The sequence below is a fragment of the Sminthopsis crassicaudata genome, chromosome 5 (genome assembly GCF_048593235.1).
Source record: "Sminthopsis crassicaudata isolate SCR6 chromosome 5, ASM4859323v1, whole genome shotgun sequence".
NCBI classification, from domain to species: Eukaryota; Metazoa; Chordata; class Mammalia; order Dasyuromorphia; family Dasyuridae; genus Sminthopsis; species Sminthopsis crassicaudata.
In genome coordinates this window covers 309,512,769-309,532,033 of record NC_133621.1, presented here as the reverse complement: position 1 = coordinate 309,532,033, position 19,265 = coordinate 309,512,769, and the positions used below count along the sequence as shown (strand labels likewise).

General features: G+C 41.5%; 1 protein-coding gene across 1 annotated transcript in view; it reads left to right on the top strand.

The window, feature by feature from the left end:
- Positions 1-19,265, top strand: part of TAFA5 (TAFA chemokine like family member 5) — a 559,022-nt gene that overhangs the window by 22,853 nt on the left and 516,904 nt on the right. The gene's annotated exons all lie outside the window — the stretch shown is intronic.

Below are 19,265 nucleotides of genomic sequence, written 5' to 3'. Positions count from 1 at the left end.
TGAAAAGTTTGCACCCTCAAGGAGTCTGTAGAGCATATTCCTGGATTGGCAGGAGTGTTCTAGATGAGCCCATGGTTACTTTTCATGTGGGGATCTGTGACATGGCCATGGGAAGTGGCTTAAAATAACTTCTCGATTGCTCATGTTGGGCTCTTGAGACAGCCATAATACATGCATGGGCCTTAGTTAGACTGTAAAATATGAGGATGGAATAAGTTCTTGTCTGCATCCCATTTCAGCCCCAACTCTCATCATCTTTGTTCCCTAGTGAATGGTCATCCACCAAGATGAAAACATAACACAATAGTCCGGCAAAGACAGAGATGAATGTGAGATGGATTAATTGAATGGAAGCATCATAGCGGAGAGGTTGAACTGACCTCAGTGAGATTTATATTCATAGGGATAAGAAAGACATACCTAGGCAAGGGGAAATAGCCTGAATCAACATGTCGAAATGAGAATGACCTTGGTGTGGGAACAAGGAAAGGTCGGCTAAGCTCTGAAGGCAGTTTGGGAACAGGATTGGTGAGGAGTTATCATTAGTCTAGAAGGGGAAGGGGGTTCAGAGGCTAACCAGTCTCATTTTATAATTGAAGATACTGGGTTAGGGAAATGAAATCATGTTCTCATGGTAGTGAGAGTGGGCTTTCATAGATATTCCAGAGCTGGAAAGACATCTATTGGGGGCCTTCAATACAAGGAATAAGAAGAAGATACTGAGTTAGGGAAGTGAAATTGTGTTCTTATGGTAATGAGAATGGGCTTTTATAGATATTCCAGAGCTGGAAAGACATCTATTGGGGGCCTTCAATACAAGGAATAAGAACTAAGATGTATTTTATAGGTGATAAGGAAGGTTTCGAGCACTGGAAAGCTGTAGAGAACTGAGGTTTGTTAGCAGCATATGGTAGGATGATTGAAAGGAGGAGAGAGATGGCAGGTGGGGCAATCAGCTAGGAAGCCATCACAATAAGACAGAAGGTGGCAAGGACCTGTATTAGAAGGGTAAGCTTTTGTGAGGCTCATATGTAAATGCAAAATGCTTTGCAAATTTTAAAGTCCTTAATATAAGTTGTTCTGACTGAAGACCCTCAGTAGACATTGATGGAATGAAATAGAAGTCATCAACTTAACTCCCCTTCCCATAATCCCATAACAACATCGCATGCCCTCCATAAAGGATCAGGTTGTAGCTCTGAGACCTTCAATGATTTATCTAGGTTCACACAGCTGAAGAGGTGCCTTGGATAGGATTCAAACCCAAGTGTCCTGGTTACAAGGTGAGACTTGAGTAGGAGGACAACCAAGCTCAAATGGTGGTGAATGTGGTTTAGGAGGACAGCCTTGACCTTGACCAGCTTACATTCCAGATTTGGAAATGTCCTTGACCCTGGATTTCCACAGCACATAGTAGGCAGTTTTGAAATACTTTTTGTTTAATTGACCCCAAAGTAGATAGCGCCTGAACTTCTTTTTTTATTGATATTTGAGAACATATTTTTAATGGCTTATAGCCAGAATGGAGGCTTATTATTTGGGATCCTGAAGTGGATTAAAATCTTCAAAAGATGCTGATGAAATATTTGAAGTATCTCTTAAAAAAATCTATTGGTTAACAAGATAATTTCAAGTCATCTTTTTAGCTGGTTTAGCCTGAGAAAGCCTGCTCCAGGCCACACTGAGGTCAATAGCGGAGTAGTCATAGATATTGGAATGACTCTGGGGCAGAGGCGCTTGCTGGGCTTGGCAGAATTTTCAATATCTGGGGCATATTTGACTTTAATAAAGGCAGAAGCAAGTTGTTTGAAATAAGCCTGGGGCCTGAAGGCTTGATTTTCATTGGGATGGGGAGAGGGGAAGTATGGCAAAGGCTCTCCCGAGTGTTTTCATATTATTATTTTTTTTTCTTGTTAAAATGCTAATGTCCTTGAATTCACCATGGGGTTGTGGCTTGACAAATGTGGAAGCCAAGTTCTCAGGAATCAAGGGACTTGGCATTTTTTTTTCCTTTTGAGGGTCCATTAATTATCATTCCCTTCTCCCCTCCCCAGATTTCAATTCAGTTCATTAAGTAAATATGTCTGCAAATTGCTGCTGATGTATGTTTCTCAGCTGGCCTCCTAAATGGGGATCAGAGGAGCACAGCTTCTCAAACGCCCTTCCCCAGAGGTGGAGGATATGCTGCTGAGCCTCTGTCCTTGGTCCTCACCTCTTCTCCCTGCCTCTTCTCTCTTAGCCATCTTACAGAAGCCCCCAATTCCAGCTCCATGCAGATGATTGCCAGGCAGAGATCTATAGACCAGACCACAGTTCTGACCCCCAGACCCACAGGCATCAACCAGATCCCTAGGTTCTGGGTCTGACTCAAAAGCTCACCAACCAAAGGGAGAGCCCATTCCCCCCCCCCCCCCGCCCCGTCTGCTTCTGTCTCTGCCTTCTCTTCCCATCTCCCAGATTTATGTTTTTTCCCCTTAAACAGAAGTAGCTCCTCTATAATGAGAATAGGGCTGCCCTTGGGGTCAGAAAAGGCCCATTTTGGGGTCAGCTAGGTGGCGCAGTGGATAGAGCACCAGCCCTGAATTCAGGATGACCTGAGTTCAAATGTGATCTCAGACACTTAACACTTCCTAGCTGTGTGACCCTGGGCAAGTCACTTACTCCCAGCCTCAGAAAAAGGGAAAAAAAAAAAAAAGGCCCATTTTCTCATTCTACCTTTGAAACTCCCTGACCATGTGAGCGTAACCAAGACTTTTAGGTACTCAACTTCAGTTTCCTGGTCTGTATAAAAGAAATAATACTGCTTTCAGTGCCTAGCATCATTATGTGAACCACATAAGCCTTAAGATCTATAGAAATGCCAGTTGTTAATATCATTGCCTAAATCAGGTTATTTCTCTCTTGCACTGCAATTTTTCAGTGGCTCCCTATTGCTTTTGAGTAGGATTTAGATTGATGATTGTGTTCAAGTGTTTGCATACATGAGCAGTATCCACCTCCCAAAGGGTGAATTACAATCCAGGTCTCCTGTCTCCAGTGCCATGCTCCTTCCAGACAATCAAGGTTCTTTCATTGTGTCCTTTTGGAGCCACTAGTTGGACTTGAGAAATCCTAAGTACAAATCCACCCTCTGGGTGGCCATGAGGGAGTCACTTAATACATTATGCCTTAGTTTCCTCATCTGATAATAATAGCACCTACTTCCCACAGTTGTTCTGAGGATCAAATGAGATGATAATTGTATTGTGTTCAGCCTGGCACCTACAAGGCACCATATAGCTGTTAAAGATAATAAAATTGTTCTTTTTTTAATGAGACTCCCATGATCCAATGATCCAAAATCTTTTAGGGATCAGACCTGAGCAACAGACTGCTAAGGGGACCCAGGGATCACCTTAGGAATCATCTGGTCAAATGTATTTATTTGTCTAGAATTTAGGACTGTCACAGCTGAAAGGAATTAGAGGTATCATTTAAGGAAATGTTTCCCTGTCACATGGAATTGAGTGTTCAAGCAGGGACAGGGTCATGGAACTTGATCATCTCATCTAAATTAGGGGTAGGCGTCCTATCATAGAATCATGGAATCATGTTGGCAACAGCCTAAATTAAAATCATAAAGAAACTAATTAGAGTAGAATGGTTATCAAAATATTTTTTTAAATAAGTTCATGGACCCCGAGTTAAGAAACCCCATCGTAGCAAAATCATCTCAGGATGTCGGGGAGAACCCAGCTCACTATGTTGGCAGCAGTCGGGGATTAAAATAGGTTTGAATTTCAGTTGAGCAGACAATGCCAGGCTTGCAAAAATCCACCCACAGAACTACGAGAGTTGTAAAGGGTTCTTTCCCCCTCTCATACACACGTGCGCCTGCAAGCACACACACATACACACTCACTCTGCTGCTGTGCTCTCGATCCTGCCCACGCAGGATGCATGTTACCCCAGACACAGGTCATAAGAGAAATTGTTTTCTAGAAGATAATGGGGACCGAGTTCATTCGTCAGCTCAGCTTTTAAAAATATTGTCAGGGCCCATGTGTCCCCCCTTCCTTCAGTACTTAGGAAGCCGGCATGATGGAAACAGTCTTACCTCTTCAAGAAGGTAAAACTGCAATCATAATCAGCTTTGCTTTATAAACTGAAATACTTTTGCTGAGTGGAACAATCTTTTCAATTCTATCTTTGTCTTGGAGCTTCAAGATGAAAGGAAGAGATACTTAGAGCGGTAAGTAGCATGACCAAAAATGGGACTAAATTGGCTGGCCTGAGAGACAGGTGCCCTGTTTTTCCATTCTGATTCCAACAGCATCAGGGGCTGTGTGTCCTTGAGAGGCGGATCCCTTCTCCAGGCATTAGGTACTTCCTCTGTTGAGTGAGAGAGTCGGCTTCCAATGACTCTAATATTCCTTGATAATCCCCAAGTGTATACATATTGGTAGGATTAAGAATATCCTGAAATTCGTCCCATGGCCATTGAAGTCACCTCAAATCATTGAGGATGTATTAAGCCCCTACTGTGGGTAGGATTGAGGCTGAGTGGATGATGGGTGGGGAGGGAGCCTCTGAGTTCACCTAGGCTCCAGGCTGAGCTCCCACCATTACTGGATGCGTGACCTGAGGCAAATTATTTTACTCCCTATGCCCTCGGGCAACAAAGGCTCCAAAGCCTGAATTGCAGATCAGGCAGTTCCCTGGAACAATGAAAACACTGATCCTGTCCAAAAAGTGTGTGTGTGGAGCATGTGGAGATGCTGGGGATGCAAATCATTCCCAGACTCAGTTTCCTCATTTGTAAAAGGAGGACCGCAGTAGCACCCAACTCCTCATGAGGACAAATGAAACAGCATGTGTCAAGCACTATTCAAGACTTAATGTATTCTGTGAATTAGTTATCATTATGATTTTTATTATTAAAATGTGGCAGTCCCTACCCTCAAGCAACTTTATGTTCTCATAGATGTGCTTATGTATACCAATAAGTCAATGCAAGGTAATTTGAGGAGGAGAGAAGGAATACTAACCACAGGGAAGAGAGGAGCGTCGGGGAAAGCTCTCTGTGGCAGGTGACATTGAGCTGAGCCTTTGAAGGGCATTGAGAGAAACCTTTGATGATGATGATGATGATGATGATAAAAATATCAAAATAACACACAGAAGCATATATGTGTATTTTCTCTTTTGATTAACACCAAATGAAGTAGGTGCTATTGTTCTCCCCATTTTTAGAGGGGGGAGATGAGATTTGGAGATTTTAAGTGATGTATCCAGGATTACAAGACTAGCAGAGGCCTGAAGGAGAACTCAGACTTGTCTTCCCCCTCTCCCCCCACCAGGCGCCATCTAGAAGTCTCTAATTCCTACCTGAAAGTGTGATTTTACAGATGAGAAATCTAAGGAAAATAGGTAAGGAAAATAATGTGGCTCTGCCACAGGTTAGGTGGCAGATTGAGATTTAGAATCCAAGACTAACAGGTAGTCTAGAAGGGACTTCAGGATTCCTCTAGGCCAGTCATCTTCATAGTACAGATGAGCTCTGTGGACCATCCCACAGTTCTGATTCCCAGACCCACATCTCATACTACAGATGAAGAGACTGAATCCCAGAAAGACCAAGCACCTTGCCTAAAGTCATCTAAGTCTTGATTGACAGAGGCAGGATTAAAACTCAAGTTCTCCAAGTCCCCAGTCAGCTCTTTGTCCATGGGTCCAAGTCCTGTGCTTCTTCCCCTCCTTGCACATCTTATTATTAGGGAACAGTTTACAAGGTTCTTTTCCTGACTCAAACAGGCCATCTTTCACAGAATAATAATCTGAGGGGTCCCGATTCCTTCAGGGTCACCCAATCCTAATGCTGTTATGATTTCAGCCATGTGTCTCTAACTGTGCTGCCTCCATGAAGGGGTTGTTCCCTGCCCCACCATCCTGTCCTACCTCAACATTTGTCCTCTCTTAGCAGGAATGATGGGAGGAGATGCTGAGGAGACACTGAAACCAGAGACAGAAGCAGCGCTGGGCAGAGCGATGCAAGGAGCTGACTGAGTCTCCCCATTCCCAGCCAGAGCCGATGACTCAGGGCAATTGGGACAATCGACAATTTTCAAAGCAAAATTAACAAATAAACTGGAAAAGCAGCAGGAAACACATCTCAATGTTAGCAAGAGGAAATGCTTTGAAAGTCATTACCAAAGATAGAAAGGGCAGTCTCCCTTTCTAAATTAGGAAGCAGAAAGGAATCAGTAAGATGATAAAGAGAGAATGTGGACTGGCTGGGGTAGGCGGCAGGTCAGGTGGCGGGTCATTGGGCAACTTTGGGCAAGTCCCTCTTCCTTTCTGAACTTGGTTTGAATAAGGTGAGATGTTGAATTAGATCATCTCTCAAATCTAGTTTCTTTCTGTTCTTCTTTGTTTTAACAACCTTCCCAAGCTCTGACATTGCATGTTTTAAAAGTCTTCCCTCCTAGTTCAGACATATTTGTAGGTACCTTCTGGATCTGATAATCCACATTCTGTATTCCTTACTTTAAGTAAAATTTTTAAAAGGGAGGTCACTTCCGGAGAGTTCTAGCAAATGTGGACGTCTGTAAAGGCTTCATGAATGAGATTATACTTAACCTAACCTTTTAATTTAAAAAAAAGAAACCTTCCAAGAGGCAAAAATAAGGAGGGAATGGATCCTTTGTATGAGGAACAAGCTAGGTAAAGGCACAAAGGTGGGAAATGAAATGCAATGGCACACCAGCAAAGAGATTTTGGTATTACTTTGGGAAGCATTTGAAATATCAGTAGAGGAATTTGTGGTTTGTACTAGGGGTAAGAGGGAGTGGTTATGGCTTTTTTGACTGGGGGAATGACCTAAGGATTTTACTTGAGTAGGTTTTTTTTTATATTTTATTTTTTTTCAATAATATGTAAAAACAAAAATTAACATTTTTTAAAAATGCTGAGTTCCAAATTTTCTTCCTCTCCTTACCTTTCCCTTAGACAGCAAGCAATTTGATATAGGTGTTATATATATGCAAAACATACTTACTCTGTAGTTATATGAAAGACAGGTGGAGAGGAAAGAAATTGACTGCAGAGAAATAACTCAATTTTGAAAATATTGCCATAGTCCAGGCAAGAGGTGATCAGGATTTGAGGTGATGGTGGTCTTGTAAATGGAGAGGACCAGGGAGTGGGATAAATTTGTGTCAGGAGAATTGATAATACATGATAAGGGACTAGATGAGCTCTCGGTAGGAGAGTAAGAAATTGAAGATGACTTGAGGTTGTAAAACTGGGTCACTAAGAATGGGAGTGTCCACAACAGAAATAGGATTGGGGTTTGAAGAAAAATAATGAGCCTTCATTTTTTTTCAACCTTTTGAGATTTGGTGTATTGTATATCTCCTCTCACCTATTTTCTCCATGGATGGATAATGAATAACAACTGTAATATTAGTAAGAATAATAGGAATGCTATATGACTAAGTAGGAGCAGCAAGAAAGAGCAATAACCTTAACGGAAGTGACAGGAATAGGAACCGAGGCAGCAACAACAAAAATAGTAACTGTGAGAGGAGCAATAATAATGAAAAGAGGAACAGGAAAGATGAGTAGAGATGGCAATTATAGAAAATCAGTAGCAATACTAGTGAAAATTAGTCACATTCATAGTAATGATGTTAATAGAAATAAAAATAATGAGTGTCATCCTTGTGCAGTGGAAGAAGTGCTGGATTCAGTCAGAGGTTCTTCACTTAAATCCACTTCTGCCACTAATTACCTCTGTGACCTTGGATAGGCCACTGCCTTCCTGTGTCTCCTCTCTCCAGTCAGCTATCCTATCAATGTTCCTTTCCCTTCATAAAATTTTATGTAATTTATCTTTAGTAATTTAAGTAACATCTCCCTAATTCCTGTTTCCTTCCTTGATATTTATAAACAATATCCAGATCTCCCTCATCTATAAGCAATAAAAACAAACAAAACACGGTTATAGAACAACTCACTAGATTCTCATGAACAATACTCCCATATCTCTCTTCCTTTCTCAGCCAGACTCCTCGAAAAATAGTCTATTTTCATTCTCATTCACTTCTCAATCTTTTGGACTTCACTATTCAATTGAAGCTGATCTCTCCAAGGCTGTCAATATTTTTATTTATCAGCTTCAATAAAGGACCTTTTTCTCCATCCTCATTCTTCATTTTTCTGCCTCCTTTGATGCTGTTGACCACTCACTCCTCCTGACTGCTATCTGACCATTCCTTTTAAGACTGCATCACAGTTGGGGTGAGAGGAGAAGAAATTGGATTCCCTGTATGATCATCCTGCCTTTCTGAACTAATATGGCCTCGTAGTGAGGTTTTTACTTTTTTTATGTGTTTGGTTTCCTCTAAGTGGGGAAACACTGTGATCAGTGCTAATGATGGGGCTAAGAAGGCAGGACCACTCAGCTCCTAGCTCGTATGTAAGTTCAGATGAATGGAGAGAAGCTGACAAGGGATACAGACAGTTGGGTTGATATAGACATGCGTGGACATGCTGCCCAGATGTTTTCCGCAGATCCCATCTTACTAGGGCTCTGTGATGTTTATTGTTCCCAAAGAAAAAGTCATTACAATGCACAGATTGCTTACTTAGGAAGATCCATTTGGCACTCCCCATGGCATTCAGAAGCAAACATTGCTTGGAGGAGCATGGCTCTGCCGCATTCTAACCCGGCTCTGTCTGGGCTCTGCCACTAGTGGTATGCTTTACAAACATGTGTTGGATACAGCCTTTGGCAGAATTAAGGAAAAAGGCTGATGCTAGATTTGTGAATTATAGCTTGATGGATTTTATTCTTTCCCAATTGGAGTCCAATGCTTCCTTCCTCCAAGGAAGGGATGCAAGGAATTCTGCCTTGTGGCTAATTGCGTCCAATAGGGATGGAGATGGGCTGCAGCTGGAGGGGACAATTGGTAGAAGAATACAAATTTAAATCTTTGTCTGGATTCTGAGACATTTTTAACATAGAACCACCTGTTGCAATGTTTCCAGACATAACAGTCCTCCTGAGTTTACTGTACCTTGGTAGACAATCTACAAGAGGTGTACAGACAGGTAAAACATTGAAACTAACCTGGATGTAAAGCTCTCTGAACTTAACTAGGTGGATCCCCATAAGGAAAATGTCTTATTAGTTAAAGCTTAGGTCAATAGTTAAAGCTTCAAGGACCCAAGCTGAGCCAAAGGATAACTGGTGCTCTCCCTATTGGCATAATCTATAAGATATGTAGATATAAAGATATGTGTAATATATTTATATGTAAATATGTATATATTATTTTTAAAAAATAGGTTATACATGTACATATATATTTTTTACATATTTCTTTTTTTTCTTTTTCTTTTCTTTTCTTCTTTTTTTTTTTCCTGAGGCTGGGGTTAAGCGACTTAACCAGGGTCACACAGCTAGGAAGTGTTAAGTGTCTGAGATCACATTTGAACTCTGGTCCTCCTGAATTAAGGGCTGGTGCTCTATCCACTGCACCACCTAGGTGCCCCCTTTTTACATATTTCTATATGAGTCATGTTGGAAGAAAAAAATCAGAACAAAAGGAAAAAAAAAACTATGAGAAAAAAAAAAGAAGAAAAAAAGAGAAGATGAAAGTAGTATGCATGATCCACAGTTGACCTCTATAGTTTTCTCTCTGGATACAGATGGCATTTTTCACCCAAAGTTTATTGGATTTGCTTTTGATCACTGAATTTCCGAGACGAACCAAGTGTGTCACGGTTGATTACCACACAGTCCTGCTGTTGCTCTGTGCAATGTTTTCCTGGTTCTGCTTGTTTTGCTTAGCATCAGTTCATGTAAATCTTTCTGGGCTTTTCTAAAATCAGCCTGTTCATCATTTCTTATGGAACAATAATATTCCATTACTTTCATATATCACAACTTATTCAGCTATTCTCCAATTGATGGGCATCCACTCATTTTCCAGTTTTTGTCAGCCCTAAAAGAGCTGCTTCAGACATGCTGCTCCTTTTCCCCCTTCTATGATTTCTTTGGTATACAGACCCTACTGGCATAATCTTTAAGGTCTGAGTGTTACCTTCATGCCATGTCAAGGTAGCAGAATGAAGTGATAGAAATGGGAAGACAAGCACAATTAACAAAGCATCTGAGAGCAGCAAAGAACTTAGGACTAAATTAGAAAATTCTGGTGCAACTTCACCATTAGCCAGCATGTGAATTTCCCTTCTCTACTTTTTTTATTCATTTATAAAATTTTAATGACTTCCCACATACCACAGTTGACTGACTGATACAGGAAATACAAGATCGACTAAAGCAACTCAAAAGACAATAGCTGAGCAATCCACATGAGGAAAAAAAAATCAATAAAGAATGAATGTTGTTCAGATTATGGCACAGAATTGGGGAGTCAGCCTACTGAGTACATCTATATCAGTATATGTATCCTGGATAGCCACTGTAGACTGCAATGGCATAGAAAGACAAAAATAACCTACATTACATCAAGAAACTCTTTGCCACTTTCAGAGATCCCAAGCTGCTCCCTGACCCACAAATCTATCTTTTGAACATTAATCATCTCCCAGAGATACAATATTATGAGATCATGGAGCACCATGCTCTCCAAGGAATTAGTACTTCAAATGGCCCAAAGGTGAAATGATTTATAGATGTAGGAGTGGAAGAGACATTAGAAATTATGTAGTACAACTCTTACTTTACAGATGAAGAAGAAAGAAGCAGCTTCCTAAATCTAGAACGGTGAAGGACTTCAGATGTCAGACATTTCAGCCTGAATTCTAGAAGTCCAGTCCCTAACACACACAGAAGGGAAGTAGCATAACCAAGATTATGGAAATAATAGGATTTAATTGAATAGGATTTAAACCTATCTTTTGACTAGAGAGCCAATGGTTTTTCCAATGTGCTACCCTGACTTTGAATCCAGTTTTTGAGGATTAATGCCATCTTTTTAGGCATAGATGATGATGATGCTGGTGGTGATGATGATGATGATGAAGAAAAGAAGAAGAAGAAGAAGAAGAAGAAGAAGAAAAAGAAGAAGAAGAAGAAGAAGAAGAAGAAGAAGAAGAAGAAGAAGAAGAAGAAGAAGAAGAAGAAGAAGAAGAAGAAGAAGAAGAAGAAGAAGAAGAAGAAGAAGAAGAAGAAGAAGAAGAAGAAGAAAATGACATTGTTGGCGATGGTGATGATGATGAAGAGAGTGGTGATGGTGATGGTAATGATGGAGAAGAAGAAGATTATAATGATGACGGTGATGATGATGATGATAAGTAGGAACAGTGTGATCCCAGAGAAGACCATTATGGATTTGACAAGCAGAATCAAACTTTGGGGAGAGCAGAAATGATGAATTTAAGCATAGAACCCGCAAGGTCCATTTATCTTCCACGTGATATTAGATAGGTGTTCTAATCCCTTTGCCTCAGTTTCCTTATTTATAAAATTGAGATAGCATTTGAACTATGGGAATACTTGCACTACCTATGGGAGTATTCAGTGATGGATTCTACAGTGCCTTCTAGCTCCAAAAGCAACAACAGCAATTGCAACAATAAGCAGTACTCATTAGGAGCCATGGGGTGTACTATACAGGAAATTCTGGTGATTTGTCTGACATGGAGCACTGAAAGAGCAATAGAGCTTTACAGTTGTGTCTACTCCAGGACTGCAGTCCATGCTGCCATCCAGATTTCACATCTGTGAAACTTGAACTGAATATTGATTTTGTTTCCCCCTTCCCCTATCTTTCTCTTCTGTCTTACTCCCTAGGACACCCCCATCCTCCCAGACCCACAAGCTCCCAATTTTAGAGTTTGCTTGGATTTCTCAGTTTCTCACCCCTCTCCCATATCCAATCTCAATTTCATCTCTGTACCATCTTTACAGTGTGACCCCTTGTCAACTCTCACACTGAATACCTTCCCATGCACACCCTGATCACTTCATACTTGGCCTGATGCACTTGAAGCTGGGGGGGGAGGGGTCTGTCTGCCTCAGTCTCTCCCCATTTCCTCCCTTCCTCTGTTCAGGGATTTTCCTAAAACACAGGGGCAATCATGCCAGCTTCTACTCAATAAACTCTAATGGCTCCCCTTCCCCTCTAGGATCAAAGGCAAAATCCCTTATTCTAAAGTCTGCATTAAAAGCCATTCATAACCTGGCCCCTCCCTACCTTTCTGGTCTTTTTATACCTTACTCCCCGCTTCCTTCTTCCCTCCCTCATTCATACTTTGTGTGATTACTTTGTGATCCAGTAATACTGGCCTCTTTTTTATTTTTTGGACATTACACTCTATATTGCCTCTCTGCCTTTTAAATGGCTATTCACCATGCACAGAATGGCCTCCTCATGTCTGACTCTTGGCTGGCTTTGTCTTATCTAGAATTCTGTTTTCTGTAAGAGACCCTTCTGGTCCCCCTTAATATTAGTGCTTTAACTCTGCTCTCTTGATAGTCTTCTCTCTGTTTCTCTCTGTGTGTCATTCACTGTCTCTCTATCTCTCTCTATGTCTTTGTCTCTGTCCTTTACTCTGTCTCTTATTATGTCTGCCTGTCTCTCCCTCTGTCTCTTTTTCTGTCTCTATCCATTTCTGTCTGTCTCTTCCTTTCTCCCTGTCTTTGAGCCTCCATCTAGACCAGCCTAGGCTCTTGACCTCCATCTTGACCAGTTTAGGCTTTGGCTTCTATCTAGACTAGTCTAGGCTCCTGATCTCTATCTAGACTAGTCTAGGTTTTGAGTCTCCATATAGACCAGTCTAGGTTCCTGGCCTCCATCTAGACCAGTCTAGACTTCAAGCCTCCATCTAGACCAGTCTAGACTTCAAACCTCCCATCTAGACTTCAAACCTCCCATCTAGACAGGTCTAGGCTTTGGACATCTGTTTAGATTAGTCTAGGCTTTGAGCCTCCATCTAGACCAGCCTAGGCTCTTGACCTCCATCTTGACCAGTTTAGGCTTTGGATTTCTATCTAGACTAGTCTAAACCCTGAGTTCCACAGCACAGGCAGCGAGAATTTCGCTTTCCCCCTTTGGCAGAAGAGGTCATTGAAGCACAGAAGGTTTAAGTCTCCAGCCCATGGTCACAAAGCTTGGGAGTACCTGAGGCTAAATTTGAACCCAGGTTCTCCTGGCTCCAAGTCTAGTGTTCTAGACATCATGGTGCCTTTCTTGTAAGGGAAAGAAGTATGTAATATAATTTTAAGAAAATTGCCCTCAAAAGTGGTGAAGCTGTTTTAAAGGTATAGATAGATAGATAGGTAGAGATATCAGTATATAGATATATGTATGTATATTTAGGAATAATTGAAGTAATAAGCTTGAATTATCTTTCAAAGTCCTTTTTTTTAGAAATGGCTCATGCCCCAATGGAGGCAGCCAAAGAGGTTTTTATGGCTTTTTATGTCATTTTATGGCATGGGCCAAGTCCAGCTGTGAAGCTGTTATCTGATGCTTTCCCAGGGGCTCAGAATTGCTTCAGGGGAACTGGCTGTAAAACAGGACACAATAAAAGACTGTATATAATCAGGGGACAGGTTGCATGGTGTGGGCCAGGAAGATGTAGGGAGTTCAGAGAAGGGAGACCTTGGTGTGGGCTGGGGAAGGAGCCTAAAATTTTAAAAATAGAGAAGGCATTGAGTCCAGCCTGGTCCCAAGCAGGAATCCCGACCATGATATATGTATGGAAAATGGTCTTCCATCCTCTCCTTGCAGATTTCTGACAATGGGGACCTCACTACCAGTCGGGGCAGACTGTTCCATAATGAGATCACTGGAATTCTCTGACAATTTTTTGCTTTCCAATGAGCTTCTGAACCTTATATTCATTGCCTCCGGTTCTGTCTTTCTCATTTTACAAATGAGAAAGATGGAAAAAGTAAGTGTCCTTCTCAAGGTCACAGTCAAGGTCCAGAACATAATTTGAACTTGTCTTCCTGACTCCACACCTAGCACTCTTTCCCTCCACCAATTGGGTGCCTTTAATCTAGACTGGTCTAGATGGAGGCTCAAAACCTAAACTAGTCTAGATGGAGACCAGGAGCCTAGACTAGTCTAGATAGAGCCAAAGCCTAGACTGGTCTAGATGGAGGCTTGAAGTCTAGACTGGTCTAGATGGAGACCAGGAGTCTAGGCTGGTCTAGATGAAGGTTCTGATTCCCTACCTGCATGGCTGACCTTTGATTTACAAGACCTGGTCAAAACCACCCTTTTGTATTCCAAGGGGAGAGATCTAGATCTGAGCTAACTTGGGCTTTACCCAGCCCTCATTCTAATGATCTGCTCAGGTTTCCCAACCCCCACCTGGTGGGTTCTGGCCCTTGAGGAATCCACATGGGACTCCACCCATAGGCCCCTTCAAGCAAATAAAAGAGCCAAGCTGGAATCATCTCTGGATAGAGGGTTGAAACATGCAAGCACCATGCTTTGCATTACAGACTCTCTGTCCGCCACTTTTGGTGTATTTCTTCCTTTATCTAATTTTTTTACTAACCAGACTTTAAGCTTACTTCCAAATCCTACAATAAACCTTTTTTTTTTTTTTTTTTTTTTTTTTTTTAATCAATCTAGGTTTTCGGGCCTGTAAATTCCTTTACCGGGGACTCTCGCAGCGCCTCTAGACCTCATTTAACTCTGTATCCTTGCGCCGAATCCAAAGGGGTTGCAGGGGAGCTCCATTTGACTCCCTGTATCCTGAACGTGCCACTAGACCTCAATTAATCCTAATTTTATTTAGGTATACCTTATCTAGACCTCATCATTTGGCTAGACTTCATCAATTTTCCATTTCTATGTTTCAAGTTCCTCTCACTTGCTTCCCTAGGTATTTTGAGGGAAGTACTTTGTATTCCTTATGTTACTGGAGTGACAAGAGGCATTATTCTTGGAGAATGCTCTCAATGGTCAGAGTAGGAGGGAGGCACTAGAGCTATTTAATTTTTAGATAGTCAGAGAATAGAATAACCTTCCTTTGCTCTCACCATGTCATTTCCCCTGCAAGAATCTTCAGTGGCTCTCCATTGCCCATGGCACCACGGCTTCTTTCAAGATTCACATGAAGCATCTTCTGCTACCAGAAGCCTTTCCTGGTTTCCTTAGCTCCTAGTGACTTGCCCTTTGGGCTTATCTTGTATGGATGCATACAAGACGTGCGGGACTATACATGCATATATACACATATACAAACCTCCATAATTCCTGGCTTTTCCCCATGAGAATATGAACTCCCCAGGTCAGGAATGATTTTGGCTTTTGTTTTTTGTTTTGTTTTGTTTTGTTTTTTGTTTTTTGTTTTTTGTTTTTTTCATTTTGGTTTTCTTATTCCCAGTGTTCAGCAGAGTATCAAGCAAGGAATAGCATTGAACATTAGATGTTTGTTGCTTGATTAAGAAAATAAAGTACTAATTTCTCAGCCTGGCGTTTCCAGCCTTTCTTTACAGCTTACTTCAACAGGATTGACATTCACATACTTGCCTTTTTGGCTAAGCTTCTCTTCTCTGGTCTTAGCCACAGTCATCAATTTTTAGCTATAAGGGACTTTAGAGGCCATTGGGTCTCCCTTAGCTCTCCCCTGAATTGAAGCCTGGATTCCATCTTCTGCTCCTCTCTCTCCTACCTGAAATGCACCCCTTCCTCACCTCCAACTCACGGGATTGTTATTGTTCTAGATAGCCTACCACCACTCTTGCCCCCATGTGTGAATGCTCTCAACCTGTCCTGATTACTTTGGCTTCATTTATCAGTATATATAATGTGACCTTGAAGCAAATCGAGAACAAAAATTCATTTTGTTTTGAATACTTTTGCCTTAAGTAAAACAATGGATTTTGCTCCAGGTGTGACCATTATAGCTGCTAGTTGGTTGAGATGATAGAACCTTGAACGTGCTTCCCTGTGTATTCTCCATATTTCTACAAGGAAAATAAATGCTAACACGTAACCATGGGTGGGGGGGAAGGAAGAGAAAAATTAGAACAAAAGGTTTGGCAATTGTCAATGTTGTAAAATTACCCATGCATATATCTGGTAAATAAAAACTATTAAAATAATAAAAAAAAGTAAAATAAATGCAAAAGATCATTTTAGTCTTCCAGTTCTATCTATGACCTTTGAGAAGCCCCCAGTCAGAGAGGTAGCAGTGTTTCCAGACCCTCTGCAATCTCTCCTAGTCTCTGCTCTTAGCCCATTTCACTTTCTATAATCCGGGTCACCTGATCCTGAGCTCTCACAGGTGAAAGCAGATGCCAGGCTGTGAAACAGGTGAAATCCTAAGTCTCTGGATCACTTTGAGCCCCTTCCATTTGGGCAGGAAAATGGCCGATGGCTCCAGCAAAGAAGCCATTTTCCACTAAGAGTCATGATTACTGAAGCCTCAGTGGGGCAGGCACATTTTGGGAAGGAAGCCTGTGACACAGACCTTACCTACCTGAGATAAGCTCTTGCTAAGATTCCTTTTAATCCTTCATTCCTGGGGCCAAGCAGAAGTCTGTATAATTTCCTCAATTTACTAAGTGGACTTTTTGCTTTCCTGCCAAAGCTACCACCAACCCTGGGTGCTTGTAATGGCTAATTCTTCAGCTTGTTAACTGGGGTGAATGACAAAGGGTTTGCATCTCCCCCACTGGCTTCTAAAAGGAAAAGATTCCCAGAATGCCTCCAATTTCCTGTTCTTTTTGTTCTTCCCCACTTTTTGCTTTCCACCCACTGAAAGTGCCCCAGCAACGATTTGCTTGAAAAAAGAAAAAAAGAAAAAAGAAAAGAAAAGAAAAAGAAAAAAGGTAGAGATAACTTTTGGCCCGAGTTTGTTCTTCTCAACTTGAGGCCTGATATATGGTCTGTAAACAGTTGGATGGGTCCCTTTAACTCAATTACAGCTAATGAAAAGAAGCTTAATGTGGAGAAAGAAGACAATCCCATTCGTTTCCTGATGACTGATGGGATGGTCCATCTGGGGCTGCTGAAGGAAGGGGAGTCTTGGAGAGAGCATCCCATACCTTCCCACAAGAGGCCAGGAATGGATCTTAGTATCCATGGAAAGTCCAAGGAGAGGGAGTCCTTTACATGTGGATGAGCTCAGCTACTCAAAGGAGAAAAGGAACAAAAAATCTAAATTGCAAGCATCAGCCCTTCTACTGCCTCCTTCTGGTGCAAGACTAACTCTCTGAGATTTAGTGGGCATTTAGAAAATGGGAGTCATTCTTTTGTGCATCTCACAGGACTCTGGCAAATGAGGTAATTCAATTTAATTCAAAAGACATTATTGGATGCCTACTACACTCCAAAAGAAGTCCCTGCTCTCTCTGATGGGTGAGTTAAGATTCTGTCAACTCTAAAGTCTTTTGCCAATGTAATAATAGATTTTAATTTGAGCAGATTTGTTATTGGTTCTATGTAGTCTCAGTCCCCAGACTGGACTTCAGCAATGTAATGAAGTTGGGGACGTGGGGTTCTGGGATCCCTCTATGTTTACCTTGGATTCCCCATTTATTGCATGTCTCCCAACCCTCAGGAACCCAGTTTAAGTACCCCCTGACAGAATCCAACTTTTTCCTTTAATGAAAAGAATAAGTGATTTTCCAAGATCTCATTCAGGTACTAAGTACCAGAGCCAGCATTTGGTCCCAGCACCTCCGTATTCAGAGCCAGTATTCCTCTCTCTGTGTGCTCTTTCGCTTAATGAAATTGGTTCCAGAAAACTTGCACACCATCGCCGAGCACTGTGCTTGGCATTTAGTAGGTGCTTAATAAATGTTTATTATCCATACCTTGATGTAAAAATGCTCTTGAAAATACCTCAGAATGCTTCCAGAATCAAGCCCAATTCCTGTTCTGTGCCAGTTTCCACGAGTGGTTATTCTTTCAAGAAGGGACAGAGGCAGGACTGAGGGAGAATCCCTTGACTAAGGAACAGCTCCCCACCCCCTTCCCCCAAGGCTCCTTTTTTCTTCCTTCTCTCAATAATTCACTGTGAAAATGTGCTTCCATTTGTCTGGTAACGTCTGTGTGCTGTTATGCAGCGCTGCTGACTTCAGCACTTTTCCCTGTGAATGTTGGGAGGGGGCTAGGGAAAGAGCCAATTTATATTGTGGGCTCCAGCCATAGCAGGAGATTCCACTGCTCTCCAAAGGGAAGTATGAGGGGGCTGAGGAAGACTTTCAATTCTCTCCCCACTCAGATTCACTATTAAAAAAAGAATTATACTGATTTTTCCCTTTCTGTGTCAGGAAAATATAAAACCATACAGATTCAGAGCTGCAAGAAACCTTAGAGATCATTGGGCCATGGAATCATAGTATTTCCAAGCTTTTGGGGACCTCAGAAGGTTTCTGTGTTATTGTACACCTCTAACATCAAGCCTCAACATAAAAGTACTCTTAAAATAATTTTTTTCCTTTTCTATATTTTTTGTATCTCTGAATCCTTCCAAGATACTTTAAGGTTTATTGGTTAGATTTCTTTCTTAAGGAGAATGTCTTAAAATCAAACCATTGTGATTTTCATTGACTCATCACCAATAGGCCCCAGGCCAAGCTGCATTTGATCATTATTTGATTTCTGATTGACTCATATTGAATATAAACAGCAATCATTTCTGCTTTGCCAGAAACCCCAAAGGTCTTCCCTTTCCAGATTTATTTTTTTTTTATTTTATATGGTTTTTGAGAAAAGATTCTTTGTCTCAACTGTTACCCAGCCTTAATCACTGAGGGTGCAGCCTCAGTCAAACTGAGACCTGGTGAAGACCTCAGTTTAAAAAGCCCAAGATCTCCCATTGCCTCCAGAGCCATCTCCATCATCCTGACCTCTATCTGACTATTGGACTCAGATGGTTTGGAAGGGAACAGTGAGACACAGCCCTCCTTCACTTAAATGCGATTCACTTGCATGTCGCAGCATCACCTCTCTGATGTCATGATCATCTTGGAGAGCAATGGACAAACAGAAATAAAGGTGCTTAGTGGTGGGGAGCTCACCACCCCTAGAAAGAGCCCATTCTGCTTCCAACAATTCATTTTAGAATATCCCAAGGAATTCTTGACTCTTGCTTCTAAGAATCACTTCTAGAGGTCTCTCTGATATACCAGTCTGCCATCCACTGAGTGTGCATTCTGAAAATCTGTTTGATTTTCATTTAAATAGTATCCAGATATGTCTTGGAAAAGAGGCAAGGGACTTGACTTGAATCTGGGACTAGCATCAGTTGCAATCAAAAGGGAATATAATTTTTACATTCTA